Genomic DNA, 16,327 nt, shown 5'->3' on the forward strand with positions numbered 1-16,327 from the left:
ACCCAGAAATTACAGATCCAAGACCATTAAGGCTTTTGTCGAAAGTGAAAATATAACAGACCATTAGAATCACAATTTATCACAAATCCAAGTCCAATTCTTAAGTGAAGTGTGATTACAAGATGAGAACAACACACAGAATCCAAATTTAAAGTGACAGTAATACTAATTGTGGCAGCAGAGAAGCATTTCTGACATTTCTGCTTTCCAAAATGAGAGTAGCGTTCTTCCATGATTAAATAGAGCTTATTTTTTTATTGAGAAGCCAATTTTAGTCATGTTTGGATTAAATATTGGTGTGGCAGTGTGTACAGCAGTGATATTGATCATTTTAATTTAGAGTCAGAGAGACTTTTGTTCTTGGCTACATCTCAGGAGGTGATACGCCAGTCAGAAAAACATTTATTGAAAAATGATTAAAACTGTTGATTCATTAAATGAACTGTAGAGACTATTTGCCATTTTGAAACAGTCAAATTACGTACCGAATTGACTCTCTGCAACATATTATGAAATTGATTTTATGATGAGTTCTTGTAGATATTAGCTATTTAGAACAAGCACCACATTTCTTTTAAGCATAAAAATTAGCAGGAAGCATCCAGCAAGTTTTTGTTAATCCAATCCAAGTATTTATATCCATGTCTATTCTCAGGCCACACCGACAGAAAAACTTTGTGAGAGAGTATTGACACTTCAAAAAGAAGTTGGGATTGGATAGTGGAGGCCAGGACATCCTGACTCTTAATTCCTGGTATGGATAAAGCTCCAAGAAGATTTAATCCCATGGGGCAACTGTGTTAAAGGAGGTCTTCCTCTTTCCAACACTACCATGCTACAGTGATTTTAAAATGCCACATATTTGCAGCAACTAATTGACCATGATTTACCATTTAATCAACCAAAACCTGGAGCACATTTGTTGTTGTTGAGATATTTCAGTATGGGTTAGGGTTAGGGCGCTACGCAGCTTTCTGACCAACTGACTGAAAGTCCATCCCATCTTTACAAATGTGATGCTACTCAGGCTGGACATTTGTTGCCTCTGAGCTCGGGCTGAAGTTACTCACGTTTCTGATTTATATTATACAGATGTTCATTCAGACTGTGTAGCTGGTGCTCTCTGCGACTATTAGGCTGACTCTGTCATGTGGAAAACTCTTAACTGTCATCCATTTGCGTGCAAATAAACAACTCCAAGGTCCCACTTGGTCAATTTAGTGAAGACAGGCATTAAAGTAATGGAGACTCTTCTTACACATTATCGCTAGCACCTAAACAAGAGTCAAACAACTCCATTAACAGCTATTATCAGAACTGTGTTTGAGTTCTGCCTGTAAAATGTCAGACTCATAAAAACTGCCTGTGCCGACCTAGTGAACTAATTCTTACCCTGACTCTCAAAGGCTTGACATATTGCCCTGAAACAGAAGTCGGGGCTCGCACGCAACTCACAGCTGCCAAAACCACTTAAATGTTGTTACCTGAGTTTGGCTGCAAAGCTGCTGATCCAATCTGCAGGGGGACTGATCAGCACGCACAGCGCCAGTGCACAAAGCACCTTTTAAATACTTCATTTATTATTAGATAAACCAATAAGGGGATTAATAAATAATTTAGCAAATGCATGAATTGATAATTTGCTGAAGTTTTGCTTAAACCAGCAAGAGGCAGCAGCTACTGTAGCATTTCAGTGAATTGCAACATGTATCATAACATGAGATTTAAGATTCAGAAGCATGATTTTTTTCCTAAAAATATGTGAAATATTATATACATATTTTCATTGTGAGAATAGTCACAAAGTTTCTTTTTAGAATCATATATATTTTGCAATGTTCATTGAAAAACTAGCCACCTATCACAACATCAGAAAATCCATAGCAATGGTCCTTTCTAGGAAAACTCATTCAAGAAATACAGCTAAAAACCTATTTACAGCCAGCTTGATTTACCTCTTCAGGTATGCCTCATCAGGTTCATGGGCTCTGTAAGAAATAACAAGAGAAAAACTCTGGGCCTCTTCAAAACACTTCAAAACTGACAGCTTTGTTAAACATAAATGACAGGAGGGAGAATGAAGAATAGAAAGAGAGAGAGGACAGACATACTGGAATAATAATTTAGGAGTGATAATAACTGCTCCAAAGCTGTCTTTCTTTTGAGTTATAATGATTTTACAAAGTGGGAAAGGAGCAAGAGAAAAAATTAAGAGAGATAAGAGTGCAAGAAAGAGTGGAAGAGCAGGAGAACGATTTTGTGTACAACAAAATTTTGTTCCACATGTGCTAAATAAGAATAAAATTATCTAGGCTACAATGTTCTCATCTTATAAACCGCAATTAAAAAGAACAGGGCCATTGCCCCACTTAAGACACAAGCTGACAAACAATTATAACATATACACTGATCCCACTGAAAGGAAGCATTGTTTTACCTTTAGCTAAATCTTATTGCACACCGTTTGAAAAAGCTCCTCTGAAAAGTTAATTAATGTCATCAAGAACACTTCTGAGCTGTAAACACCTGGAATAGAGTCAACCAGCTGGGTGTATGTCAGGATGTTACATCATGTCTAAATGACAGTTACGACCAGTATGCCGCTCAGACATAAACATCTACGTGATGTGCCTGATTGTAGGTTTTATGTCTAGTGTGGAGCAGGTGGGAGCTGGAAAGGCCAAGCTAGTGCCCATGGGAGGAAGAACAGGGTAGCCCCCTCCTTGTATTTGAAAGGCTCTGTTTAAAGGTATTATGTGCAACCGGCACCAGGAAATTCAGCTGTTTCAAATACTATTGGCAATATGATCATTGTGCATGAGGACGAAAACTGTCATATGATCATATGGCCTTCGGGCCTTATCAACCTGTACCCATCCAATGAATACAATCCTACAATCAAAGTCTTCTTAGAAAATGAATTTAACAATCTAAGAACTTTTGGTCTCATTAATGCATGTCTTCTAACTTAAAAGTGGAAGATAGAGAGAAACATGCTGGTTAGCACCAATTATGTGCATGAAGAAATTCACCTGAGCTACTAAAAATCCTGCCACGGCCAAGTTTTTCAGTTTCTTTAATGAATAACTGATATTCTGGACTGTTTCCAGTTTTGCTTCCATATCACATACTGTTTTAATACTTGTGTTTTTGGATGCCAGTTATAGAGCTAGTATGATTGACCTATATTTAATCTTATCACAACACATTTATAATACAGCAGTTCTCAGCTTCCACATCAAACAGGACCAAGTTCAGACCTAAAATCAACTTTTACTTACTTGGACCATGTTCTCAATGCAATCTATTTTTTTCCCCACACAGTTGTTAGGGGATTTCTGTTTCTTGTTGCGACACAGTCGTAACCACAATGGGGTCATAAAAATGAGTTATTTTTATTATGGAGAAGCTGCACCATTTTCAAAAATATCCTCTCCTATCAGTTTCTCTCCATGTGTTACCTCACATTAGATATTTAAAAGTCTTACCTCTGAGCCATTTATAATAAATGAGTAAGGCTAACTTTATGCTACACAAGAAGCTGCTGACTTTATGTAAGACCACTTTGTTGGGCAAAGGTGCATTTACATTTTAATTTGGCACTGCAGCAATTTCAAATTTAAATACTTTAGACTCTGCATTTGTGTGAAAGTTTTATGAGCACAAATGGGGTAACACAAACCAGGGAGCATGTATGCATTTTCTGTATGGAATTCTATCTAGTTACAATCATTAAGAGTCACATGAAAAGTTCAGTGCCACTGTGATATTATATTGTATATGTCTATAATAAATATGAAGCTGTTAGCTTAGCATAAGCACTGTGCTGGCCAGGTCTGATCTCGCAGCGCTAAAATAAACAGGTATAAGAAAACTACTTCCCACAGAATGCAAACACAGGGAAGTATATTTTTATCCAAATTGGTGAAGTACTGTTCAAATATATCACCAAGGGCTGATGCAGTGACCTCAAAAACTGCTAGATAATAAGAAATAGTATTTACTCCAGCATGGCCACACTGTTCCGTCTTCCCCAAAAGTATCTGAGAAAGTTTGTAAATATATGAATGTGAAACTATTGAAAGTTTTTAGGAGCAAAATTTTGTTGCTGAGTAATACTTAGCCGACTGGACAACTTAGTGCAAAGAGAGAGTGATTGAGAGGAAGAAACGGGGTAAGAGAGCGGAATGGTAGTGGAATCAGTTTGATGCCAAGAGCTGTGTGCTGACCCTGATTAAATGGCTCCCCTAACTCAGTGGGACCACCGATAAGACCAATGCACTCTGGGCTGCGTGTGCATGTGACGTGCGCATATATTCGAGAACCAGAACAGGAGATAAGGCGTGTCTACACATGTGCATGTCCATGTGCAATTTGTCTGTGTGTGTGTGTCTGAACACCAATTCTCCTGTGTAAACATGCTGACCTGGCACAACACCACTAGACACTTTGAAGTTGGCAATAGTCACTGTAATCTCCCTCCCTCTGTTTCTTTCTCTGTCTCTCTCTCTCTCTCACACACACAGACATACACATACACACACACACACACACACACACACACACACACACAAACACACACACACACACACACACACACACACACACACAGAAAGAGAGAGCCAGAGGCAAGACTTAACACTGGCAACCTTCTGTGGCTTAGCATGTGGCAACTAACAAACACAAACACACACACACTTACATACAAATACTCCTCCAGTGTCATAGACAGTTCCTTCCTGGCTCCCACACAGAGATAAACAATAAAACTCTCTCTCACACAAATGCAGAAATGTACTGACTCACATTACTATTTTTTGTTTTTATTTATGCCACCTATAATGGAAATTTCTCCTGACAGTTGGATGTTACTCTCTCTCTGTGTGTGTGTGTGTGTGTGTGTGTGTGTGTGTGTTGCTAAAACCGTCTACCACTCTAGAGTCTATCACAACACAGCCTCAGAGTATCTTCAGGTCTTAAATCAGACATGCTGACTTCCTGGCACAATCATCTGCTACTCTCTAAATGCACCAACTTCTCTGTGATAGCTGGACTCCAAATACAGTTCACTTTAGGTGAACGAGTCCACTTAAAGGCAAACTGATGTAGTGGGCTCTCACACTCAAGGCTGTATCATGACATTAACAAGCGATACTTCACTGGGAAAACTGAAATCTAATTTGTATATCATATTTATGACATTGCCCATTCTACCCAACCAAACAGTGAAATCAGCTTGCAGATGATACGAGAAGACGCCAAGATTCTCTTTGTCTTGTCTTGTACTTAAAGGCTCACCTACAAACCTCATCATTTCATAAAGTTCCTCTAAAGGTTGCATCTTCTGTAGATTATCCAAAGACCATTTCAATTTGCTGTGCTGCTTTGAAAAGAGATGCTGAATCAATTCTTTAAAGCGTCTGTTCACATTTTTAAATAAAAATTGTTAACATGAGATTGCTAAAGAGGTTTCTGGGAGTGATGAGCTGCAGCTGCCCTCGGCTTTACAGAGCTTTAATCTCACAGTGATGTTTCAGGCCACAGCTAAGAGCTGCTTTTAACAATTCTTAATATCCACTTGGCAAAAAACAGCAGAGAGACACAGCTATTGTTGGAATGGTGAGTCTAAAGGTGGTAGATATTGGTCTTGTATTCATTGATATGTTCCTTCATGTTTGTTGCATGTGTGTAAACATAATCATCTTCAATAATTTCTTTTTCTTTTTTGTTTGTGGACTGGATGTGTGTGTAACCTTTGTTTTGTGTGAGTGACTGAAGCAAATCAATAAATGTATTATTCCCTTTCTCTTACCCCCCAGTGTGTTTATGTGTGCTGGTGGACCTTACTATAATAGTTCCTTTTGTCCTTGCCACGCATGCAGTCCATTTAGAGATTTTTTTAGAGATTTATTTATGCACTCTGTCTATCATAACAGCACTCTTCTGACCCTAAATAACCTTTGCAGTTGCGTTAAATGTCACTTAAAAAAAATAAACAAAAAGGCCACAGCATGGGTGAAAGCTGGTTACTTTATTACCCATGAGTCACATCCCAGTTGAAGAGATCGCACCAACTGTTGCTGGCCATGTATCATTATTTCAATATGTCAAAGTAACAAAGTAACATTGCTCTGTGTTATAATAAGCTAAGCTAAGACTAATTATTTCTTTCCCAGGTCCAGGACAGGAGATGATCAAGGCGCCTCTGATCAGATAGAAAGCTACTTAGGGTATTAAAATCGGGATTCCCAGATTTATTTATTTTTTTTTTTTACCACACAGGATTAAAATTGAGTGCATTTAATCTCACCCTGGGATTTAGGCACACTGCTAAACTTCTCCTACAGGGACCCACAACAAACAACCACAAACTAATTGTTCGACCCAGAAAAAGTGTAGAAACTGTAGGAGAGGAAAAGGAAAATCTATGATGGGGTGATGTAAACTGGAAAGTTTGCATGTTGTTGATTGCTGACTGCAGTCTGCAAGCACAATAACAGGAGACGTTAAATTGCCTTGTTTATAGTTTTGTTTTTTTTTTTTAGTCCACTTTCTTCATTATTTCTTCTAACTTTACCCGTTATATAAAGCAGTTTGTCACTCAGCACAATAACATTTGTAAGAGAGAAAGTTTGGTCACAAAGGAAATAAGTTAGGCCGCTTTGTTTCCCTGCCTGGGTTGCCAGATATGCAGATTCCAGCCAGTGTTGCTGGCCAGCAGACAGATAATCTTGTTAAGGACAATTAACATGGTTGTATTTTTGAATGTAAACCCAATCCCCCCATAAAGAACTATTCAAAACAACACCTGGCACCACAACCAAAAAATTTGAATAAAATGTCAATTTGTATCCAAACTCCTGTGCTGATGTTGGAGCGTTACTGTTTAATTCATTCAAAACTTCATTGCAGTGCAAAGTAGAACAAAGCAAGTGAAGCCAATCCTTCCTCTTCGGCCACACAGACAAGTGCAGCTTATTTATGCTGTATCATTTTTGCGATGATGAAATTAAACAAAGACAAGTAAGGCTTCCAATATACTTTTCATTTTGTAATATCATTTTGTTATGCTATGTTGGCCAGGTTGGATTTCTTTCCAATAAAAAAGGCTATAGCTATGATGATACAAGCAACTCATGCTTTCATTGTATGTTTTTTTTTTTTTTTCATTATTATTTTTATTCATTTCCCCTGAGACTTTGTATTTTTGTAGTAATGTTGGAAACTAACATCTGAAACTAACATCTGCTATTTCTCTAACACAAAGTACAGCTGAGGCTAATGGGAATGCCAAATCCTCCAAAGATATGGATACAGTCTCGGTTGTTTTTTCGGCATGTTCGGCATACTATAAGCCACGAAGCGATGAGTATGTAATAGCTATGTTTGCATCCTGTTTTTGACACAGTGCTCGAAACTGTTTTCATACAAAAGTAAGACCTGGGCTGATGTGGCTGACAGCCACTGCAGTCCTGTATCTATGCTGGAAGCGAGCCCCTATCCACAAGTGGAGCCGAGTAAGAAACAAGTCTGCATCTCCATTTCTGCAGGCATTTTAACAAGTGCAGCTGGCTCTTGTCTTTTTACTCATATAGCTTCAGAGGATATTTGCATAAAGTTAATAAATTCTCTAATAAACAGCCACCGAGCGCCGTACCAGCTTTTCAGTCCAAGACTACAAACACACTGTTAGAGATAACCAACGCATTCAACAGAAATACAAATAATTTGATCTGATGTTGGCAATAGCCAACAAGTTATAGGGCCACCATTACTTTTACAAACCATCCAGAGGGGAACAGGAACATCTGAATTATGCTGACACTTGGCTGTCCACGCAACAGTTGAGACATTTCACTGTTAACCACAAATCCTAGGAGAGAAAGGTAGGAGGAAGAGTCAGGGTATCGCCAAGATCAGAGGGAGTCATCCTCTGGTAACCATAAATGTCTGCTGAAGTGGAGAGTGGAAGATGAGGAACTATTCATCTTGACTCACTTTCAATTGCTACACAGGCCTCCCGATGCTATAATAACACACAGCCACTGATGCTTGTAGTTTTCTAAAAACAGCTGAAACAATTAACAGCTATGTATGATTGCCCACCTATATCATTTCCCCATTGTGTTGACAATTTACACCAGATCCTGATTTTCCTCTTATTTTGAGAGTCACTTTTAAAATTAGCCATCCCTCCGAGGCATGTTTTATTCCCGCTGCATGTTCTCTTAACTGACAAGAAACACTAAACTTATAGTTCATAAACCCACTGAATAAGACTTCCAGTTAAGTTCAAAAGGAGCTGCTGTTGTTCAAAGAGGCGTGACTAATTCGAAAAGACAGATCTCTGACAGCTTGTTGTGAGCATTTAGCCAAATATATACCTCTATAGCACAGGTTCAACAACGCTGTCTGGAAAAGTGTGAAGGCACTATTCAAAATTTGCAAGCCTTTGTAATTCAAGTGGGGGTGTACTGAGAAATATACACCGCAGTACATACCTAACAAAAAAAAAAAAAAAAAAAAATTCCACCTTATTGCGAGTTGGGCATTATTTGAAAAAAAAAAACAAAAAACAAACAAACAAACAAACAAACAAGCAAAAAAAAAACAAAAAAAAAACAAAACACAAAAACCCAAAACAACCTAAGCTTAAAAATAAGACCTGATGGAGAACATATGCTTTTGATATACACAGAGAATTCAGCAATACCTGTGAGGATCACACTGTCCACTGCTAGCCTTAGATAGAAATGGAAGAACTGAGCCAGAGGCTGCTTTCTGTCAGGAATAAGAATAGTTAGCCTTGCTCACATGAGCGTGGCTAATTCAAAATGACATCGTACTAATAGATACTCCAGCTCCTAGGACAAAATTCAGAGATACAGAAATCCCAGGTGGAGAGCAAGTAAGTGCAAATAAAGCTAAAAAGAGGGCTTTACATTTTGTTGCAAATTTAAGGGGAACTGTAGGTAAAATGAAAAGAGGCAGTAAAAGAAATCCCCCCTGGACTTGACCTACACTTAAATTTCTTATTATGTTAAAAAAAAAAAAAACAACACCTTGAAACAACCTGTCTGGAAATAAGCAGCAGATTGATGCAATGATGCAGTGACAGCGATTATCTTACACAACGGTTCTACTGATTGATTTTTAGAGGGAGGTGAAAATGCATTCATGTATTAATTGCCATGTAGGTCGAGGGGAGCTGTGAATTAGAAAGGAAAATTGAATCAATGCCATCACATAGTGCTATTTTGTTTGTCATTAAATCGGGACGATGAAGCTTGAAATGCTGGCATGCACAAAATTCAATGTTTTCTCATAATGGGAAAAATTCTAAGTAAAAAAAAATCTTGAGGTAATGCGATCAAACCTTTAGAAAATGATTGCTAGATTTTTGGCTGTGTTGATGTGACAAATAAAAAAAAAATGCCTTTGACTCACAGAAATGTTTCCTCCCAGTAGCAGCCAGTTGAATTTAACAATTCAAACAGTCAACCTCCAGGCCAGGGACATGGGCCTCCATCACACCTGGTCCAAGAGCTAATTTGTGAATTTCAAACTGCTGCCAGGGGAAAAAATATTTTGTGTATGTGGTCATTACGGATATTCCGGGACTATCATTGGGGCAGCTCCAGGTGATTGTAATGAAATCTGAGCACAACTCCACCAGCCATGCAAAGCTCTGAGGAAACAGGCTAATCAGTACACCCTGCCTATGGCTGTGTTTGGGCCCGATGAAAACGACAACACTCCCGTGTCAAAAACGTTACACTGATGCAAGTTTTCACTTTTTAGGCATTGTCAGGGCTGTTTCATTCTGTGGCGTATTTGTGATGTCGTAACAATCAGAGTTCACTATCTGGCCTTGCCATAGAAAATATTTAGTCTTGATGTTTTACCTATACAGAAACCTTTCTCTGTAATTCAATGTAATACCTTGAATGGAGCGCCTAGTTATTTTCTTTATACATGTATTACAACAATTAAAGCAGGGAATTGTAATTGTGACCTTGGGACCTGGATTAGCAGAGTTTATCCTGCTAGGTAGTTAAATTAGCATCCTTTGTGCATCTCAACCAAATCACTGTAGACTAAAATGTGGACCAACAGGATTTCGAGTCTCAGGTACTCAAACTTAGAGCCACTAAAATGAAAAAGTATGAAATAATAACTGAAACAGTGAAGATGACGATGCCGAGATGCTGTTGTATTTTGTTTTGCCCTGGATGTTCTCAGTTGTTGAGTTGTTCAGTGCATTTGACAATTTGTGAGATAAATAACTTGGACTCCAGGTAACTTCAAAGGTGTAGATTTTCCCCGGAGGTTTTACAGATGATACGTTTGTACAAAGGTAGATTTGGTGCTGTTAGATGATGATCTTTATCAAAAAATCTAGCTTTTTGGTTGGAGATTGAGGTTGTTGAATGGAAATGCTGAATAAACAGTCATGAAAATAACTGACTTCTAAGGAACTCTAATGAATATTTGCACTACGCACTAATGTCTAAAGAATTTTCCACACAGAAAAATGAATAGACACCACCACCACAGCAATGTGAGTCCACAAACAGTCTCCCATTCAAAAGGTACTGACACGGAAGCAGTTATTTTAATAGAAGTTCTGCTGCCTCTGTCATCTAGCGTGACTGAAAGGATTTGACATGGTGACGGGTGGATAGGTCCCAGGTTCACAAAACACATTCTGTCCAGCTGACCTCACTCCGTCACCAACACAAACATACACACACACACACACACACACACACACACACAGAGCCATGCACGTAGGTTATGTACGCACACCAGCCCAAACACAATCCCACTCGCTCAAACACAGGTAGAAAGCAATGGCACATAACCCATCAGGCACTTGGACACACACATTCAACACACTTTACCTCATCATAACACAAAGACACAGCAGCATTACACACATGTTCGTCATTATAGGTCATTTGGCTCTAAATAGGTTTACCTGTGTCTACAAGCCACTTTCACACATGACTGAGCCAAGCTTGGCGTTATATAAGACTTATTTTGACACCAAGAGAGTGCTGGAGCTTATAGTAAAGGTAGATTATTGTAAAACCACCAGAAGAGAAAATGGTACACCTTTAAACTACCCCCACCTCCTGTCACCTTTGACTTTCTCCCCTCACTATCTGCTCTGCATTGAGGAGGCAACAGCTTGCGGTACTTTAAGGTAATCGGATGACTCTCTATTGCTGCCTTTATAATCCCAGACTCACAGGCTGCTTGTGAGGTAACCTGCTTTTGATGGGACCACTGCATGTCTCTGAGACAGACCGTACACTGCAGAATGACAGATGTCTACTTGTTGAAAATAAACTACACTCTCAGTCCTCTCAGATGTGAGGGGTCATCCTTGGCAGGCAAGCGTGGTGGCAAATTCTTCCATTTCCGTCAGGATTAATAAACTATCTATCAATCAAAATGATTTATGTGACAGATAGATTTTTGTCCAATTATAGTAAGACCTCCAGCAAAGCAACTTAGCCACCTCAAAATCCCATTAAAAATCCACTATCAACTGTAGGGGATGCACTGTAGTCGAGCCTGGCTTACATTAAAAGGGAAGTTCATGTTCAATCGACCTGTGCCTTTATGATACATCACAGCACATCAGCGATGACCAATCTCTGGACAGACCATGAAATAAATGAAAGCTCTGTGTTACATGCAAGTCTGCTGAGTTGTTGCGTTATTAATTCATTTCGACGCCAATTCACTGAAGCAGCTCCAATAACCTCCCCAGCCCGTTTCAGCACCACGGACAGCGAATCCTCCCAATTCTGCCGAAATACACAGAAAATGAAATTTAAAAAAAAGCTCCAACTGTTCAAACTCACTGTGCTTCATACGAGAATACAGGAGAGTTTTTCAAGGCATGTGTCCCCAGCTACAGCCTGCCATCCCTCTGTCTCATTCCCCCACGAAGCAACGTTTTCTTTTTCCACACAAACAGCAAACTGCTTAATTTCTTCCAAAAAGCAAACAGACGCGCCACAGGAATGCGAAGTGTGGAGCATATAACATGAATAAAGGCAAAAAAATAAAAAAATAAATACAGAACGAAGAGGGGGTTGCCTTCGGTCAGCAAACTCACAACCGAGTAACAGGCACACTACAGGTCCGAATATAGAGGTTTCACCAGGAGGAACAAGCTGAACAGGGAGGTAGTGCAGGACTTACCGCGTTATCCTCGTTGAGTCCATATGTTTAACATAAAAATCGACTTTTCCACACACTGTTGCCGTCCCTGGGCCACTGGAAGACACAGCCCGAGGAAAAAATCCAGGAAATAACATCCACACAACTCATCCAACACGCTTGGAGACAAATCGACCCTAGTTTTTTTTTTTTTCTGATTTTTTTTTTTTTTTTTTGGGACTACCGGGTAGAGGAGGGGGAAAAGGGGAGGGGGAGGGGGACGGGGGTCCGCTTTCCGCGCCTTCAATACTATATATACATTAAAAAAAATGGCAGTTTATCTTCAAGTCACAGAAAGATTTGAGCGAATTGTGGCCTTGGTTCAGTGAAAAACTCATCTGGTCTTCTTTCAGTTCAAGTCTCCGGTGTGGGACTTAAGTGCGAGCGGCGGTGGGGAGAGACAGTCACAGTCTATCTGCACTGTCTTTGCTTTCTCAACCAGTGAGAGAGGAAGGGGAGGGAGGGGGAGGAGAGACAGAGAGAGCCGGGGACTGGAGCACAGGGACAGAGAGAGAGAGAGAGAGACGATGCGGAGACAGAAAAGGAGGTTTTGTCTGAAGGTAGCCGAGCGTTTACCGCAGGAGCGGCAGCGGCAGCGGCAGAGGCGGTGATCGGTGCACCGCCGTAATCTAATTACATCCACGGCCAAAGACTCACGGATTACCGGCTGGCTGCTCTGACCCCTTCTGTGCGCCCCATGGCGGAGAGAGAGGCACAGGAGCACTGTTTTCATTCCAAACATTCAGTATCCACTCATTCTGGTGCTGGTGGGGAGGGGAACAAAACTAAAGAAAACAAACAAAAACAAAAAACGCTGACTAAAGTTAGAACCATCAGTGATATTTTCACTCTGCAGAAAAACCTTGAATGCACCATAAAGACTTGATTATCATACAGTATATTTCCCTTTGCATTGCTGTGACAGGTGGTGAAGCTCACACTAGGGGTCATTTTGTGGGGAGAAAAATAAAGATTTATACACAATGCAATTAACACTTGGATGACATGCTTTTCTGGAGCTGTAAAACTGCTCCTTCCATTGAGGGATTAAATACTCCTGCACGCTCATCACAGTCACTGGAGTTTCTTGCCTGGTAGCTACATTTCACTTAGCCTATTGTTCCTCAAGACTAGAAATGTGTTGGTTTCTTAATCCTTCTGACTTTACATGGCCTCACTGTCAAACGGGTATCTTAACAGGAACACATTAAATTAATAAACACAGTAAATTAATATAGCACACTGTCCAAACCTCACATTAATAAGTAAACAAACCAACAGTATTCAAGGCTCACACCAAGAAAGAAGTTGTGACAAAGCATCACAATGTAAGAAAAACTACATTGCTTTGAAATTTACTTGAGCACAAATGTAATAACAGCTGGCCTAAATAGAGATCAATGATCACATTACAAAAGACAAACATATATTTCTGATGTGTGACCCCCAAACTGATGCTGACTCAATCACATCACTGAAGTCAGTTCGTCAAAAGGCCACGCATTCCTTTATTCCTCATTTCCAACGCTCGCCAAGACCTGAAAACTAGACTTTGATGTGTGAAATCTGTGGTGCTATCCTTCAAGTACATATCATACGTGCCTTTTCACCACTATTCATGATATGTAACATACTGTCATTTGTGGTTTAAACCCCCCCAGTTCGGAAAATCAGCACGATTCTGTTCGCTGGAAAAGAGTCCACAGGCAAAGCAAGGGCCCTCTTGCTGAGAAGAGACAGCATAAGTGCACTACACACCGCCTACATCTAAACTTTTTGATGAATCATTTTGGATTAAAGTCTCTCACCACTTTCCAAATTGTGGCTCATGCATAATATGTATTGTTCCTACAAATAATACGAAGGTTGCAATCATTCTCTTGTCACAGGGATACAGAAGATGTGCTGGCTGTGGAAGCGTCACAGCCAGCGGGTTTTAAAATAATTACTTTGACTATGTTGGACTGAGAAGGAAAACCTTACTCCAGCAAAGAATAAAAAATCCTGATTAAACATCTTCCGCGTGGGTTAATGAATTTGTGGAAAACTTTGTAATCATTCTCTGAGAAAAACCACTATAAAGATGGTTATAACTACAGTCTGCTGATCTGTTCAATATTTGTTTATAGAAGAGATTATTTTTCAGGCAGCTGCAAAGCGTTGTTTATTTTGTGAGCTCTTGTACTTCTAGACTACATATTGGCACCTAAAGGGGCCACTCTGAGGGAAGAGGATCTATAATTGAGTAATCCTTCACCCAATTTGCTTTGAGTTGAGTCATCCAGCTTTATTTCCACATCTATTTGGCTGTGTTGGTAATACAGTCAAAAAGTCAAAGTATTTAAAAAGCAGCAGCTTTCTGAGTAATTCAATTCACGACAAAACTGACAGGAATGAGACACTGCTTCTGACAAAACTGGTTCTCCAAGTGTGGAAGTTACTCTAGCAAAAAGGCAATCAAATCAATTAAAACTGATTAATCCTGTAAACAAACAGCTTTAATGCAACCCCCCTCAGACCTTAATTCCCAATTCATTCAACAATCTGGGCAAGCAGACCAAGTTTTATGTCGTCCCTCCTGCCAGTTATAAAAGTTACATCTTATCATGGCACAAAATGTAAATAACAACTCCCTGAGAAGTCATCAACCGGTTTAGCACCAATTAGTTTTTTGTGAGATGAGGTTACATTTTCTGAATTCCTGGAATTAAATTTAAATTGGTGCCGAGTGGCGCTTTATAGGTGTTCCAACCATGCTCTGCTTAAAAGACAGATCTGCTTCCATTCCTCATGTTTAAGTAAAGCGTTTTACCTGCAAAATGGCAAAAATGTACTCGTTATTACAATGAGAAATTCCTACCATTAACACATTAAGAATGACGCATAGCCCCAAAGTGCTTTGCAGCAGAAATTGAGCTGAGCAACAGTAGCCATAATGATACAGCTCGCCACAATTGTTCTCCCTCAGGGCTTTAGCATTTGCTAATAAAATGTAATGGAAGAGTAGTAGCTGTGAGATAGCCATCTGCTCTATGGTGGTACGCTGTATGCAGCAATTGCTTATGTTATTTTTTTTCTTTGATGACAGAGTTTGGGAATAATCGAGGAGGGCAGAGAGGGAGACCAGCTCCTGGGAAGTGTCTTAACTGTCTGCTCATCTGATCTGCGGGATTACAGGACACTGTCACTTTATCTGGACTCACTCTGTCTGATGCAAAAATCCAACAATAACTAAGAGCGACAACAGGAGTTTTGACTAAAATGTAATAAAAGCCAGTTGAGTATAAACTAATCTGAGTACGCCTAACAGATAGAGTTAGACTAATTTGAAATCTGATTAGATAATCAAAAGGATTGATATTACTGGCAGTAAAAAAAAAGGGGTTTACGGGCAGAGGGCCAGGCCAATAATAGCTCCTAGACCACTGTGATCTTACCTGTGTGCCCATCTGCTCTGCTTTGCTCTGTGGGATTACACTAAATCCTATTGAGCTCAGGGAATGGCAGCCAAGATCAGCAGGCCTGAACTAATCATGACAAACCACCAGCACAAGAGAGTTTTGTCTTTCCGAGCAAAGCCCCAAGATGGATAAAAAGGAATTATCATTCATACAATTTCTATGCATTCTATTCTGGAAATTAAAAAAAATAAATAAATAAAAATAAGTAGATTGTGCAGCGTGACACACAAAACCCGAGAGTTTGCCGTTAAAGATACCATAATTCAGGGAATATGGCCGATTTCAACAAAGTGAAACTTTCTTAGCACTTGCTTTACGCCACAATGATGAGACACTGCAGTACAGGACTCTGTTACACCAGCACAGAGAAAGTTTTCATGTTTTAATTTATATAAAAGCTGCTTTAATCCAGATCTATATTTTACTCTGTGCTTTCAGGTCTTTATTTTACTTATTTATATTCTTTTTCTGTAAACCAAAGTGACATGACGGTAACTTAATCTGTGACTCTGCTTTCTAATGCATGAAAACCAGTGCAAGCCAAAGTTTACGGAAAACTGTGAGTGCTGAATGGTTTTATAGTCTGAGGTGAGTCAGTTTCAATCAACTCTTCTGCCACCATAATAGAC

General features: G+C 39.5%; 1 protein-coding gene across 1 annotated transcript in view; it reads right to left on the reverse strand.

The window, feature by feature from the left end:
• Positions 1-12,411, reverse strand: part of LOC115059626 (protocadherin-15-like) — a 144,338-nt gene extending 131,927 nt beyond the window's left edge. The window contains exon 1 of the mRNA XM_029527226.1: positions 12,220-12,411. The gene's annotated coding sequence lies outside the window, so the exon portion shown is untranslated. The remainder of the gene's footprint in view (positions 1-12,219) is intronic.
• Positions 12,412-16,327: the final 3,916 nt, after the last annotated feature.

This window comes from Echeneis naucrates, chromosome 19 (genome assembly GCF_900963305.1).
Source record: "Echeneis naucrates chromosome 19, fEcheNa1.1, whole genome shotgun sequence".
Lineage (NCBI taxonomy): Eukaryota > Metazoa > Chordata > Actinopteri > Carangiformes > Echeneidae > Echeneis > Echeneis naucrates.